Below are 14239 nucleotides of genomic sequence, written 5' to 3'. Positions count from 1 at the left end.
AGAGAGTTAGATTTGGGTGTGGTATGTTCAAACTGAAATCTAAATTGCAGTGTAAAAATAAAGCAGCCAGTATTTACCCTGCACAGAAACAAAATAACCCACCCAAATCTAACTCTCTCTACACATGTTATATCTGCCATACCTGCAGTGCACATGGTTTTGCCCATCAACCTTGAATTAGGCCCTATGTGCATAAGTGATCTGACCAAGCAGCAAGGCACTTATGAGAATGACACATAATATGGAAAGAAGAGTGTTTAGCTGTTGGGTGCACAGGGAAGAAGCACATGAGCATGGGAGAACAACCACCTTACTCACAGCTCAGAGATGCACCTCAGGCCATACCTCCCAACATGACCCTCTCCAGGAGGGACAGAATGCTCTGCTCCTGGACTTTCCATCACCTGTGCTTGAAACACCTTTCTTATCCATTAACCTGTTCAACACAGGTGCAGACAATCATAAATGAAGAGAAAAGTCCAGAAGGAGAGCATTGTGTCCCTCCTGGGAGGTATGCCTCAGTCTACTCTCCATGGTGCTGGGGATAACTTTATTTGCTTCTGCTCTCTTCTAGGACAGCAACTTCAAATCAAACCATTCACACATGAACACTTCTAAGTACTGGAGATTTTGGAATCTGTTTGTTCCAAGTTAATAAAGCTAAGATACATTTTGTCAGGGCCGAGTATTTTTGTGAATCCGTTAACCCTGGACCAACCAAAGGTGTAGGTGCTGGGGTATGATGAAAGCAGGGAGGACGAAGAAAGTTCAGTTTCATATATTTATTAAAGGCAACAATCCAGTAAGGAGTTAAATGACAAATTATTAATCACCATATATATATACTGACGTATTGCAATGAATGGTATAATGATAAGCAGGAACAGCCTTAAAGATACATTGAAGAAATGTTCATATAACTGAGTTTTTAAACAGGCTTGTGAATTAATGACGAATTGTCCAAATGAAGCAATGATTGGTGCCAAACTATACGGAGTGTTAACTGGATATTGCAGACATAGTAGAGACTTATACTGAAGCTTAAAGATTAAACTGGAAGGCTGTGAAGAATTGTCCTTGATTGCAGCAACAATGAAAATACAATACTGAATAGAATACTTACGAGTTGTGAAGATAACACAGCACTGTGAAACTGCAGCAGACAATAATGGTGATGAATGGGTTAAGCTGAGAGCTGACTAAATGAGCACCTGAGTTTAGTATAATCTTCCAAAGGCTGTGTGATTGAAGCAGGCAGACAGGGTAACCTCTCACAAGACTCTTGTGAGAGGTTACTTGTTGCCACTGGGGGAGCGATTGACTGACAGCACAGCAGGACATACTTGCCTACCTGACCCTCTCCATGAGGGAGAAAATGCTCTGTTCCTGGACTTTCCTGGTAATGTATGATTGCCATCACCTGTGGTGAGCTAGTTAATTGATAAGAAAGGTGTTTCACCACAGGTGATGGCAATCATACATTACCAGGAAAGTCCAGGAACGAGCATTTTCTCACTCATGGAGAGGGTCAGGTAGGCAAGTATGCAGCAGGGAGCTGGTGGATCTTTTGCAGTGAAGGCTGCAGGCAGACCTCTGGGAGCAGAGGCAATATCTGGACCACTGGAATAACATGGAAATCCACGGAGAGAGCACAGAGCTAGGGCGTAGCTACTCTACATATCTACTATACAACAAAGCACTGGCTCAGAGTAACATAATCCCAGCCTACTTAAAGGCAGCACAAGCATGGGATTGGCTAACACTTACCCACAGGTGTTTCACAAGTGCTCTCAGGTGTTCATTTGGTCTCCAACATGGCCGCCTCCTATACTGCAGACACACAGTGGTGCCTTTGGCCATTTGGTCCCCGCACTCCCGGCTCCCAGAACCTGGGAGCTGACCACGCCGCATCCCCACACGGCCGCACAGCACTGCGAGCAAACCGTGCCAGCAAATAACGGACCCCAGAACCTGCAGAGGTGAGTGATTGGTTCGTGACACATTTATACAGATTGTTTTTTTGTTTTTTGCTTCAGAAATAAGGCTCATAAGGAAGTAGTAATTAGGGAGGCCAATCATGGGCCTTTTTTTCAATCCCGGGTATCGGGATTAAAAGATGATCAATCCCAGGGATCCCGGGATACCCGGGATTGGGTTGAAGATTTTAAAATTAAAATATTCAGTGCTCCCCTTTTCCGGACCTGCCCAGCCTACAGAACCACTCACCATCCTCTGGGAGTGCAGGTGGGTTCACTTCCTGCATGTGGTGGGTGGAGAAGTGCAGTCCGGGCAGCGTGGGAGGCTGGAGTCAGACTGCGCAGTGCAACCTGACTTCACATCACGCTGCGCAGTGCGCACAGCCAGGGACAGGGAGCAGGGAGAAGAAAGCTGGGCAGCGTCTGAGCCTCCTCAGGATGCTCAACGCTGCCTGCATTAAAAAAAACATGGGGGATTACTAATCCCAAAATCCCCAGGATTGGAAGCTCCATTTCTAGGATTGAAGCCTGGCTAATTTTAGGCCTAAATCCTTCAGCTATATCACAGCCCTTTCGGTCTAACAAGCCCAGAAAAGCAAAGCCGTCCAACACCTTCTTTCGTGGAGGTCGGCCCAAGTTCAAGAAATCTGCGGCTTCAGGTTCCCAGGAACAGAAACCTGCTTCAGGTGCACCAAAGTCCTCCACATGACGGTGGACTGCACGCCCCGGAGGTGGGGCCGATGGGAGCGAGACTCCGACATTTCAGTCATGTCTGGGTGTCATCCGGCCTTGACCCCATGGGTGCAAGATATTGTGTCCCAGGGGTACAGGTTGGAATTTCAAAATCTCCCTCCTCACCGATTTTTAAAATCAGGCTTGCCAGCCCTGCTGGCAGACAGGACTGTCCTGCAAGATGCCGTCCAGAAGTTGGTGGAGGCACAAGTTATTGTACCAGTACCTCCTCATATGCAAAACAAAGGTTACTATTCGAACCTTTTCGCGGTACCGAAACCAGATGGTTCGGTCAGGCCCATTCTGAACTTAAAATCACTAAACCCCTTTCTGAGGGAGTTCAAGTTCAAAATGGAGTCTCTAAGGGCAGTGATATCAAGTCTGGAGGAGGGGGAATTCCTAGTATCCCTGGATATCAAGGATGCGTACCTCCACATTCCGATTTGGCTGCTGCATCAAGCTTATCTTCGATTCGCATTGTAAGACTGTCACTTTCAGTTCCAGGCCCTCCCATTCGGGCTCTCCACAGCACCGAGGGTATTCGCCAAGGTGATGGTGGAAATTATGATTCTCCTCTGCAGACAGGGGGTGAACATAATTCCGTATCTGGATGATCTGCTGATGAAGGCATCGTCCAAGGAGAAGCTGTTACGGTCCATAACACTCACGACCCAGCTTCTCAGGGAACATGGTTGGATCCTGAATCTTCCAAAATCACAATTGGAACCAACCAGGAGGTTGTCCTTTCTGGGAATGATCCTCGACACGGAGGTACAGAGGGTGTTTCTCCTAGAAGAAAAAGCGTTGGTGATTCAAATGATGGTCTGGGATGTCCTGAAGCCAGCCCGGGTGTCAGTTCATCAGTGCATTCGCCTTCTTACGAGGCTCTGCAGTACGGTAGGTTTTACGCTCGGTACTTCCAACTGGATCTCCTGGACAAGTGGTCAGGATCCCATCTACACATGCACCAGAGAATACGTCTGTCTCCAAAGGCCAGGATTTCACTCCTCTGGTGGCTGCAATTACCTCACCTTCTGGAAGGCCGCAGTTTCCGGATTCAGGACTGGCTCCTACTAACCATGGATGCAGGTCTCCGGGGCTGGGGCGCAGTCATTCAAGGGGAAACCTTCCAAGGAAGGTGGTTAAGTCTGGAAGCCGGCCTGCCGATAAACATTCTGGAACTAAGAGCCGTCTACAATGGTCTTCTCCAAGCGGCCCATCTTCTGAGAAATCAGGCCATTCAAGTGCAGTTGGACAATGTGACAACGGTAGCCTACATAAACCGACAGGGCGGAACGAAGAGCAGAGCTGCAATGGCAGAGGTAACAAAAATCATCCTCTGGGCAGAAAAACACGCGTTGGCGCTGTCAGCAATCTTCATTCCGGGAGTAGACAACTGGGAAACAGACTTCCTCAGCAGACACGATCTCCATCCAGGGGAGTGGGGCCTCCATCCGGAGGTGTTCAAGGAGGTAACAAGAAGCTTCAGCGATATTGTTCCAGGTCAAGGGACCCGCAAGCAGTGGCGGTGGACACCCTAGTGACTCCGTGGGGTTCCAGTCAGTGTACGTGTTGCCTCCACTTCCACTCATCCCAAGAGATCTAAAGCTCATAAGGAGAACAAGGGTTCAAGCGATCCTCATTGCTCCAGACTGGTCAAGAAGGGCTTGGTATGCGGATCTTCTGGATCTATTGCAAGAAGAGCTGAGGCCTCTTCCTCTTTGGGAGGACCTGCTGCAGCAGGGGCCATTCGCCTATCAAGACTTACCGCGGCTACTTTTGATGGCATGGAGGTTGAACGCATAATTCTAGCTCGAAAGGGCATTCCGAACAAGGTTATTACTACCCTGATACAGGCTAGGAAAAGAGTAACGTCTAAACATTACCATCGAATTTGTAAAAAATATGTATCTTGGTGTGAGTCCAAGAAATTTCCTGCAGTGGAGTTTCAACTGGGACGGTTTCTCCTCTTCCTACAAACTGGTGTTGATATGGGCCTGAGGTTGGGATCTGTGAAGGTCCAGATTTCGTCCCTATCCATTTTCTTCCAAAAACAATTATCTGCCCTCCCTGAGGTTCAGACCTTTTTGAAGGGAATTCTACACTTCCAACCTCCCTTTGTACCACCTACGGTGCCTTGGGACCTTAATGTGGTGTTGCAGTTCCTCCAATCGGACTGGTTCGAGCCTCTACAGGAGGTTGAGGTCAGATTTCTTATGTGGAAGGCTGTCACGTTGTTGGCTTTAGCTTCTGCTAGACATGTGTCGGAGTTGGGGGCTTTGTCCTGTAAAAGCCCATACTTGATCTTCCATGAAGCTAGAGCTGAGCTCCGGACACGTCAGCAGTTTCTTCCGAAGGTTGTGTCGGCATTTCACATCAACCAACCTATTGTGGTGCCAGTGGCTACTGACTCCTCAATTTCATCAAAGTCCTTGGATGTTGTAAGGGCTCTGAAAATCTATGTGAAGAGGACTGCTCGTCACAGGAAATCAGACTCTCTGTTTGTCCTGTATGATCCCAAGAAAATTGGGTGTCCTGCTTCTAAGCAGACGATCTCTCGCTGGATCAGGTTCACTATCTAGCATGCGTATTCTACAGCAGGCTTGCCATGTCCTACGTCTGTCTATGCCCACTCTACTCATAAGGTGGGGTCTTCCTGGGCGGCTGCGTGGGGTGTCTCTGCATTACAACTTTGCAAAGCTGCAACTTGGTCTGGGTCGAACACATTTGCAAAGTTCTACAAGTTCGATACTTTGGTCTCTGATGATCTCAAGTTCAGTCAATCAGTTCTGCAGGAGCCTCCGCGCTCTCCCTCCCTTTCTGGGAGCTTTTGTACATCCCCATGGTACTAATGTGGACCCCAGCATCCTCTAGGACGTAAGAGAAAATAGGATTTTGGTTACCTACCGGTAAATCCTTTTCTCGTAGTCCACGTGTGTGTGTGTGTGTGTGTGTGTGTGTGTGTGTGTGTGTGTGTGTGTGTGTGTGTGTGTGTGTGTGTGTGTCTAATGTTATGAAACATATATATCATTGTATTAAGCCTATTGTCATTCCCCACTTGTGAGAGAGGTTCAGCTGCACTATGTAATACAATATAGGAGATGATATACAGTGATACATTAGTTATATCAGTATACATCAATAGTGTCAGCAGATAGTTGAGACATATTCTGTGCTATGTGTGTCCATTTGTATGGGAAGATGGGATATTCACACTAGCACATACAAATTATCTTTATCCAGAAGAGCCAGATTAGATTCTATGTGTAAACATCAGAGATAAAAAGAGTATGCTGTATATGTCATAATACGTTTGGATACAACAATTACATCTAAAAGTATTACTACAGGAACCAGCTATATGCTGCGTAAGCTATCATATACTGGAATAATATTAGGTATCGCAGTGGCTGTGAAAGTCAAATCACTGTTATTTTTACATCGTCACAGATCTATAACATTTTGTGAGACCTAAGCAGCCTTATACCCCAGTGGAACATCGAATGGTATACACTGTAACAAATATAACTGGTAACAGTTGGGAGCTGGGAAGCAGCAGCATACTATGCTGATACGTTGTAGCAGACTTACTGGCAACATTCATAAGCCAGCTGGCAGCTGAAGTGCTTACAGCTATAAAAGCCACTGAGACAGCACACTGAAACACATATGCTACAATATAATACTCTAATTTAATAGATCTATTCCTATGTGATTGTCTTGCATCTAATTTATATATATACATCTCGACTCATCTGGCTTTCTCCCCTCTCATTTATAACAGTGGGATGACATACATTACCATAAAGTAAATAATTCTATATTACCAACCACTGAATCTAGATCATTAAGGTATTATTACTACACATATAGAAAATATGATTACTATATCCCTATATGGTAGCTAAACCACACTGTAAGACAAATAAGGATCATTTCCTTTAACGGTGTGAGTAAGGAATGTGATGCATTGATAAATGTTAAGTTACTGTTCAGTGAAACTGATTTGAGTTATATAAATAAGGATTAAGCTGTGTTGATAGGCAGCCTGCTTTCTGAGAAAAGTGGGGTTGCTATACCCCTAATGAAAGTAGGATTCCCTGCATTCTCAGCTATACCAAATATGGTTTAATAATAATAGTATTTTCCAACCTACATTTAGCAGCCTACATTTATGTTAGTATTTAAACTTTAAATACTAACATAAATGTAGGCTGCTAAATGTAGTTTGGAAAATACTATTATTGGAATTGCTATATTCCTTAAAGCGACTCTACATACCAGCTAAACCAGATTCAACATCATTTCTGTTTCAGGATCAATATTCCCATTCTAAGAACAACTCTGAAATACTTCTGATATATGGAGATTTCTGTGGTAGCAGAGTGTGATCTGGGAATTTGTATATAGGGAATATGGAGTAATCGAGAAGAAAATCAAGTATTTAATCAATAGCCCTATATTTACCTATACTCTCAGCCTTTGTATTAGGGATGATCCCCACAAGGTATTTATTATTGAGAGAAAAGGTATATATAAGATTCAGTGGGGTATAAGATTGAGCTATTGGAAACATCACAAAATAAATATTGACTATTGGCAACATTTAGGCTTATATAGTAATCTTGAGGAGATTTCATACAGAAAAAACATACGTGGACACATGTTAGTCTTTGTCATTTTTAACCTCTATGTTTCACTGTAGTCCGGATCAATTATATTTATCTTCATTTTTAATGAATATCTAATAAAGGTTTTTTCTTTTTTTAAATCTATCTTTAGCTAGTGTGTCAACACTACAGAATCTTTCTGTTTTTTCTTCCCTCCAAATCTGAATCTATGCATACTGTAGTTGACAGCACCCCCTGAATGTATCGAATATTTTTCATTATTTGAATATAGGGGCCTTCCAGTAGTGTATGTGTGGTGACGAACCTCACACATCCATGATATTTCCATATTATTGAGTGTGCAGATACCAAGTTCCTGTATATATCCATTTATGTGGCAATATTGATCCTATCAAGATTGTCACTGTTGTGCTTTATAAAGCACTTGGCATGTTGCCCAGAAAAACAATCAGAGTTAAATCTAGTAGTGTAAAGGGGGATACTCACGGAGCGATATTCTAAGCAATCTGACTAGATTGCTTAGAATTTAAGCATTATCGCTCCATGTGTACCCCCTACAGCGATAGCGATGCGCAGCCCCGCGCATCGCTATCGCTGGTGCTAGATTGGCCTGCATGTAGGCCAATCTAGTGGGTCGCTCACTTCACCCGCTGGGTGAAATGAGCGGCCCCCCCATCTCCCCCCGCACGCTCAGCACAGATCACGCTGTGCTGAGCAGCGGGAGAGATGTGTGCTGAGCGGTTCGCTCAGCACACATCTCTCCCACATAGGCCCGTCTATATGGGCCTTAACATAGTATTATTTAGTGCACCATAAAACAGATTTTTTTTTATTTTTTTTCCCCTCACCTATATACAGTTACACAATCTGTGGTAGCACCCCCTGTAATTATATGACCAATTGATAATATATCAGTAATAGGGGTTTCTCTTACAAGTCTATATGAGATAGACACGATATTTCCAGTGCACCAAACCCCCTTTTTCCGCCTTTCCTTTATTATTTCTGTATATACTGTACATATCCCCTATCTATCTCAGTTCAGTTAGATAGTTTGTAATTCATATGGGTAGTGCAGATATTTTATAATCTCATCTTCTCATAAATAAGAACAGAGATGTGTGCCTGTACACGCATGCACCAGTGCCGTAACTAGCTATGTGCGAGAGGGGCATTGCACACAGTGCAATGCGCTGTGAGGCGGAATAAATCTCTGCATGCACCCGCCGCATAGCTAGTTACGGTACTGCTTGAGTGGAGAGAACTGCTAGTGTGGGTGCTCCCTTATCCATCCTCCTTTCCCCCCGCCCTCTGCACCCCAGCTGCACCGCCGCTGCTCCAGCATTACTAATGTGGATGACTGGAGGCGTCACCCGGCAGCAGCTGATCTTGAGGGGAGGAGGCTGAGGCGCTGAACATGCTCTTCAGAAATCCCTACTCCCCTCAGCTGTGCTACTCAGCGCCGGGCGTGACGTCACCATGCATGCCCGGGGCAGCCAGCCAGGAAGCCTCTTCCTCTGCCAGCGTTCGGCACCTGATACGGGGAGCTGTAGCCACGAAAGAGCTGAGGAAGACATAGAGCAGGGACCCTACACCAGCGCCTGTCAGCGCTGGACTCATCCATCCAAGAGTCAGACTTACACCAGCGCACACCACAACCACAGGTTAGGGACTTATTAAAGACCCCCTTCCCCTGCATTCCTCTCACCCCCTAAACCTCCCCCCATGTTCCTCTCACTTGCTCCACCCATGTTCCTCACTCACTCTCTCTCTCCCTAAACCTCCCCCTGCGTTCCTCACCTGCTGTCTCCCTAAGCTCCCCCCCCCCACACTTTCCTCTCACCTGCTCTCTCCATAGCCCTCCCCCCGCATGGTCCTCACCTGCTCTAACACTCGCTCTCCCCTGCTCTAACCCTGCCAAATGTGTAAAAAGGGGCAATCTGCCTGCCTAATGTGTAAAAAGGGGCAATCTGCCTGCCTAATGTATAAAAAGGGGACGCTGTCTGCCATAATGTGTGAAAAGGGCACGCTGTCCGCCGTAATGTGTAAAAAGGAGGCGCTGTTATGTGTAAAAAGGGGACGCTGTCTGCCGTAATGTGTAAAAAGGGGACGCTGTCTGCCGTAATGTGTAAAAAGGAGGCAAGGAGGCGCTGTCTGCCGTAATGTGTAAAAAGGGGATGCTGTCTGCCGCAATGTGAAAAAAGGGTCTCTACCTGGTGTCGTGGTGCTACTGTGCAGCGTAATTTGAATAATGGAGACTACTGTGTACCATTATGAATTGGTATTATTTTGTGGCCACACCCCTTTCCCGTGAAGCCACACCCCTATATATATTTTTCGCGCCTACGGCGCGCACTGCCGCCGGTTTACATTATGGGGGCGCCAATGCCGTTTCTTGCACACAGCGCTAAAATGTCTAATTACGCCACTGGCATGCACTATTTGCTTGGGCATCAACATGCACATAAGAGTAATGATACTATATTACAATGAATAAATTAATAATATATATATATAAATAATATAAAAGAAAAAAGAAAAATAAGTCAAAAAGACAAAAAGGCTGTAATGAGACTTTATTGGGTTTTGAATGTAAAAATACAACATTACACATTTATATTGAAATTCTGCAGGTTACATATGTTTGAAGAGTATGATATATAAATACATAAGAAAAAAAACTATGGGGTACATGTAATAGGGTGTGAGACACGGGAGTGCGGGAGGTTGTGCGAGAATATCTGTATTTTAAGTCCATCTGCTCCCCACCTATAAGTGGGGAGCAGATGGATCAAACAGTTAGGCCTTTCAGACCACCGTTTCATCCATCTGCTCCCCACTTATAGGCAAAAGTTGAGATCTGTGTAGCCCGTTGTTAGGACCATTCGGAAGTGGCCAAACGAGGCAAGGTGGATCTTCAGACTTGTATTGACTATATGGACTGGGGTGTCTTTGAGGCTGCAGCCACTGATTTGCATGATTTAACTGACACTGTGACATCATGTTTTTGTGAGAATTTGTGTGTACCATCCAAATCAATTCATTTTTTTAACAATAGCAATCCATAGTTCGGAGTTTAGGCAATTGCTTCATGCCAAGGAGGAGGTCTACAGTAACAGGGATAGGGTGTATAAGCAGGCCAGGAACACCTTGACCAGGGAAATTAAGGTTGCCAAGAAGTGTTTTACTGACCGTTTGTGAACAATTTCTCGGCTAACGACCCTGTATCTGTATGTAGAGGCAAGCAGGATATTGCCAATTATAAAAAAAACTGCAAGCCGTACTGTAATGAGACAAAAATTGGTCGACGAGCTTAATGCCTTTTATTGCAGGTTGAAAGGTCTGAATGCTGAGATTGTCACGTCAAGCATAGTTTGTTGATCCGGCAGCTGAGATTTGCCCGAGGAGGTAGCAGGCTGTGAATGAACCAGATGAGGGGGCTGGATATAGTTCCTTCGCATGGGACACGGAGCAATGAAGAACGTAGGCGGGGTTTGAGAGTCAATGGAAAGTATTTATTATGTACAGGGCTGAGGTAGAGAACCGAGGCTGGAGCACGATGGTTAAAGACGTGGCTGGAGGCGAAGAACTGTGGACTGTGATTTGAAAGACGAGACTGTAGATGATGAACTGTGGAACTGTGGATGGTGGTTGAAGACGTGGCTGGAGACAAGGACTGTGGACTGGAAAATTAGGCTGAAGATAATAATCTGCAGGCTGTGGTCGGTGGTACAAAGGCGTGGCTGGTGAAGGAGATCTGTGGAGTGTGGCTTGAAAGACAAGGCAGTAGACCCGGGGACGACTGAGCCCAAAGAGTCTTACAGGACCGGGTTTTCCAGGAGCGCTTCCACAGGCAGTAGCAGGCTAGAAACGGCAGGGCTGCAGCAGCAACAGAGAACCGACCAAGCAGGATCAGAAGGAACCAGAATACAGAAGGAATCCTGGGAGCACAGGCTAAAGCACCTACAACAAGGTTGTAACTTAAAGCACTGGCGTCCCTGTCCTAAACCAGCCCCCTTTTATAGGGAGAGCTTCCCCTGGATTGGCTGGAAGAAACAGGAAACAGGAACTATGCTTAAAACGTGGTCTCCAACATGGTGGCGCCCAGTAATGCAGACCTTTTTGCAAAGCAATATTGCTCACTGCCTCTGGTCTCCAAGCAATGGCTCAGCAAGAGTGACCCGCTGTAGCGGCGTCCCACCGCCATGAGCGGACCCCCTCACCGCCGCTACTGCTGCACATGGATCCGGCGCAGCAGCCCACCTCCGCCGCTGCCCGCACATCGCCAAGGAAGCCAGCCCCGCGGCACCAGCGTACCGGTAAGACTCCGGACCCTGACAGAGATGACCCCCCAATAGTTACCTTGCCTGAGGCAAGTAGTCGACATTGTGGATAATTCAGATCTGATTGTTGCCATTTTTGTACAGCGGGCGATCAGATCCGAACTGAGCATGCGTATGCACCGTAATGTGCAAGTGCAATGAACGGGTGCAAAGCGGATCGCCCGTCAGTGACTGGTTTCTGCGAAGGATCCATTCGCACGGGCGTTCACAAGGAGATTAGCAGGATGAGGGCATTTGTGGGTGACAACTGACTTTTCAGGGAGTGTCTGGAAAAACACAGGAGTGTCCAAGCGTTTGAAGGGAGGGTGTCTGACGTCAAATCCGGACCCGAACAGTCTGATGTGATCGTAGTGGCTGAGTAAGTCCTGGGCTGCGCAAAGACTGTACAAAATCAGTTTGTGCAGCCCTGATACACATGGGTTCGCACACTTGCACAACGAAAATAGACTCTAGGCGGCGACTATTTGAATGCAGGGCTGCAAAAATCGCAGCCTAGCAATCAGATCTGAATTACCCCCATTGTAGTCTGTGGGTAGGCCAGGTTAAAGTGGCAAAGCTATTTGGTTGGCTAAAGTCTAGGAAGTCTCCAGGACCAGATGGTGTATCACCATCTGACCTGAAAACCTGTGCTGAGCAGCTGGCACCTGTATTCTCAAGGATGTTTATTCAGTCATTGGAATCGTGTGTGGTACCCACCTGTTCTACCATCGTCCTGGTACCTAAGAAATCTGCCATTACAGGTTTAATTGACTATAGGCCCATTGCCTTTACATCTGTAGTCATGAAAATCTTTGAACGTTTGGTGCTGAATCATTTGAAAGAGACGGCAGGTCCTCACTTCGACCTTCTGCAGTTTGCCTATCAAGCAAATAGGTCTTTGGAGGATGCGGTCAACACAGGACTCCATTACATCTTGCAACATGTTAACCTGCCTGGTACCTATGTGAGGATCCTGTTCGTTGATTTCAGCTCATCATTTAACACAATTGTTCCAGGGATACTGTTCCCTAAATTGTTAAACTGTGGGGTTCCTTTATCTATCTGTTAATAGATTGTTGATTTTCTGATGCACAGGAAACAGTATGTGAAAGCAGGGGAAGTCACTTTGAGTGTATGTAAGACCAGTACTGGCGTTCCCCAGGGGTGCGTCCTATTCACCATATACTAATGACTGTGCCCAGAGGCGTCACTCACCTCTCAAACACCCGGTGCAGCCGGTTGAAAAATAGGCATGGCTTTGCGGGATGGGGGCAAGGCTTCGTGGGACAGGGGCATTTCTTGAAACATCGAGGGTCCAGGAGATGCGGACTGGCCTCGGTGACTGGCATTTCTTCAGTGCCAGCTTCTACATGGTGACAGGAGCCAGGTTGCAGTACCTGACTCCTGTCACTGAGCAGGAGCTGCCACTTTAGTGACACTTGGGTGTGGGCTGCACCCCCCTTGTGAGGCCACTGACTGTGCCGCCAGTCAGCCATCCATGACATTTTAAAAATTTGCGGATGACACCACTGTGTTGGTTTAATTAGGGATGGAGAGTCAGCCTGCGTTGGCCGGACCGCGCCCCAAAAATGGGGGACAAACGCCGCCATGCTGCCTACTCCCGCCCAGCGACCGTCTCTGCCTGTCAATCAGGCAGAGGCGATCACTAGGTAATGGCAGCCATCAGCCGTCTGGCATGTTCTGACCCGATCGCACCACTGCAAAACTTCAGCGTGCGATCGGGTCGGAATGACCCCCAAAGTTACAAAGCTTGTATGCGACCAAAATTAGATGTGTCTGCTTACTGTAAACTAGACACTTCTGCCGTATGTTGAAAAAAATGCTTTGTTTTTCCTCAAGCTGAAGTAGGACCTTTAAGGAAAATGAAGATGCAGTGGCACACTCTCAGTACTATTCCCATTGCACTAGTTTGGATCAATACTGGAATAAGGCAATAGGCAAAAATTAAGTTTGGGATTTATTTTTTTTGTTCAGTTAATTATTTATTTACTAATAGCTATTTATAGCATGCACACATTCTGCAGCACTCTACAGAGAATATTTGGCCATTCACATGAGTCCCTGCCCCAGTGGAGCTTACAATCTATATTCCCTATTACATCTACACATACAGAAATGTACAATAGAGCTAAATTATGTCAGATGACAATTAACCTACCAGTATATTTTTGGATTGTGGTAATAAACCGGATCATCCAGAGAAAATCCACTCAAGCACTGGAGAACAGACAAACTCCACACAGTTAGGGCCTTGGTGGGAATCATACCAAAGACCTCAGTGCTGTGAGGCAGTAATTAATCAAGATTAATATTCTAAGGGGCACAATATATTATACGATTATTACCATTGAACCCACACACCATGGGTACCAGGATAGGCCCAATGTTGTTCAGGAATGGGCTGCCAATATCTAGGAAGGGGCAGCCACCTTCTCCTAGAAGTCCAGATGATGTGATGAATAGCACAGGCCTACTGGTGGAACTAGGGCATTGCACTTTTTGTTATAATCGAAGGCAGCTCAAGGGAGCAGTCTGCCCGGCCCCTCACTCTCTGCAT

The sequence above is a fragment of the Pseudophryne corroboree genome, chromosome 6 (genome assembly GCF_028390025.1).
Source record: "Pseudophryne corroboree isolate aPseCor3 chromosome 6, aPseCor3.hap2, whole genome shotgun sequence".
Taxonomy (NCBI): Eukaryota; Metazoa; Chordata; class Amphibia; order Anura; family Myobatrachidae; genus Pseudophryne; species Pseudophryne corroboree.
The sequence above is the reverse complement of the archived record's forward strand: the minus strand, read 5'-3'. Positions refer to the sequence as shown.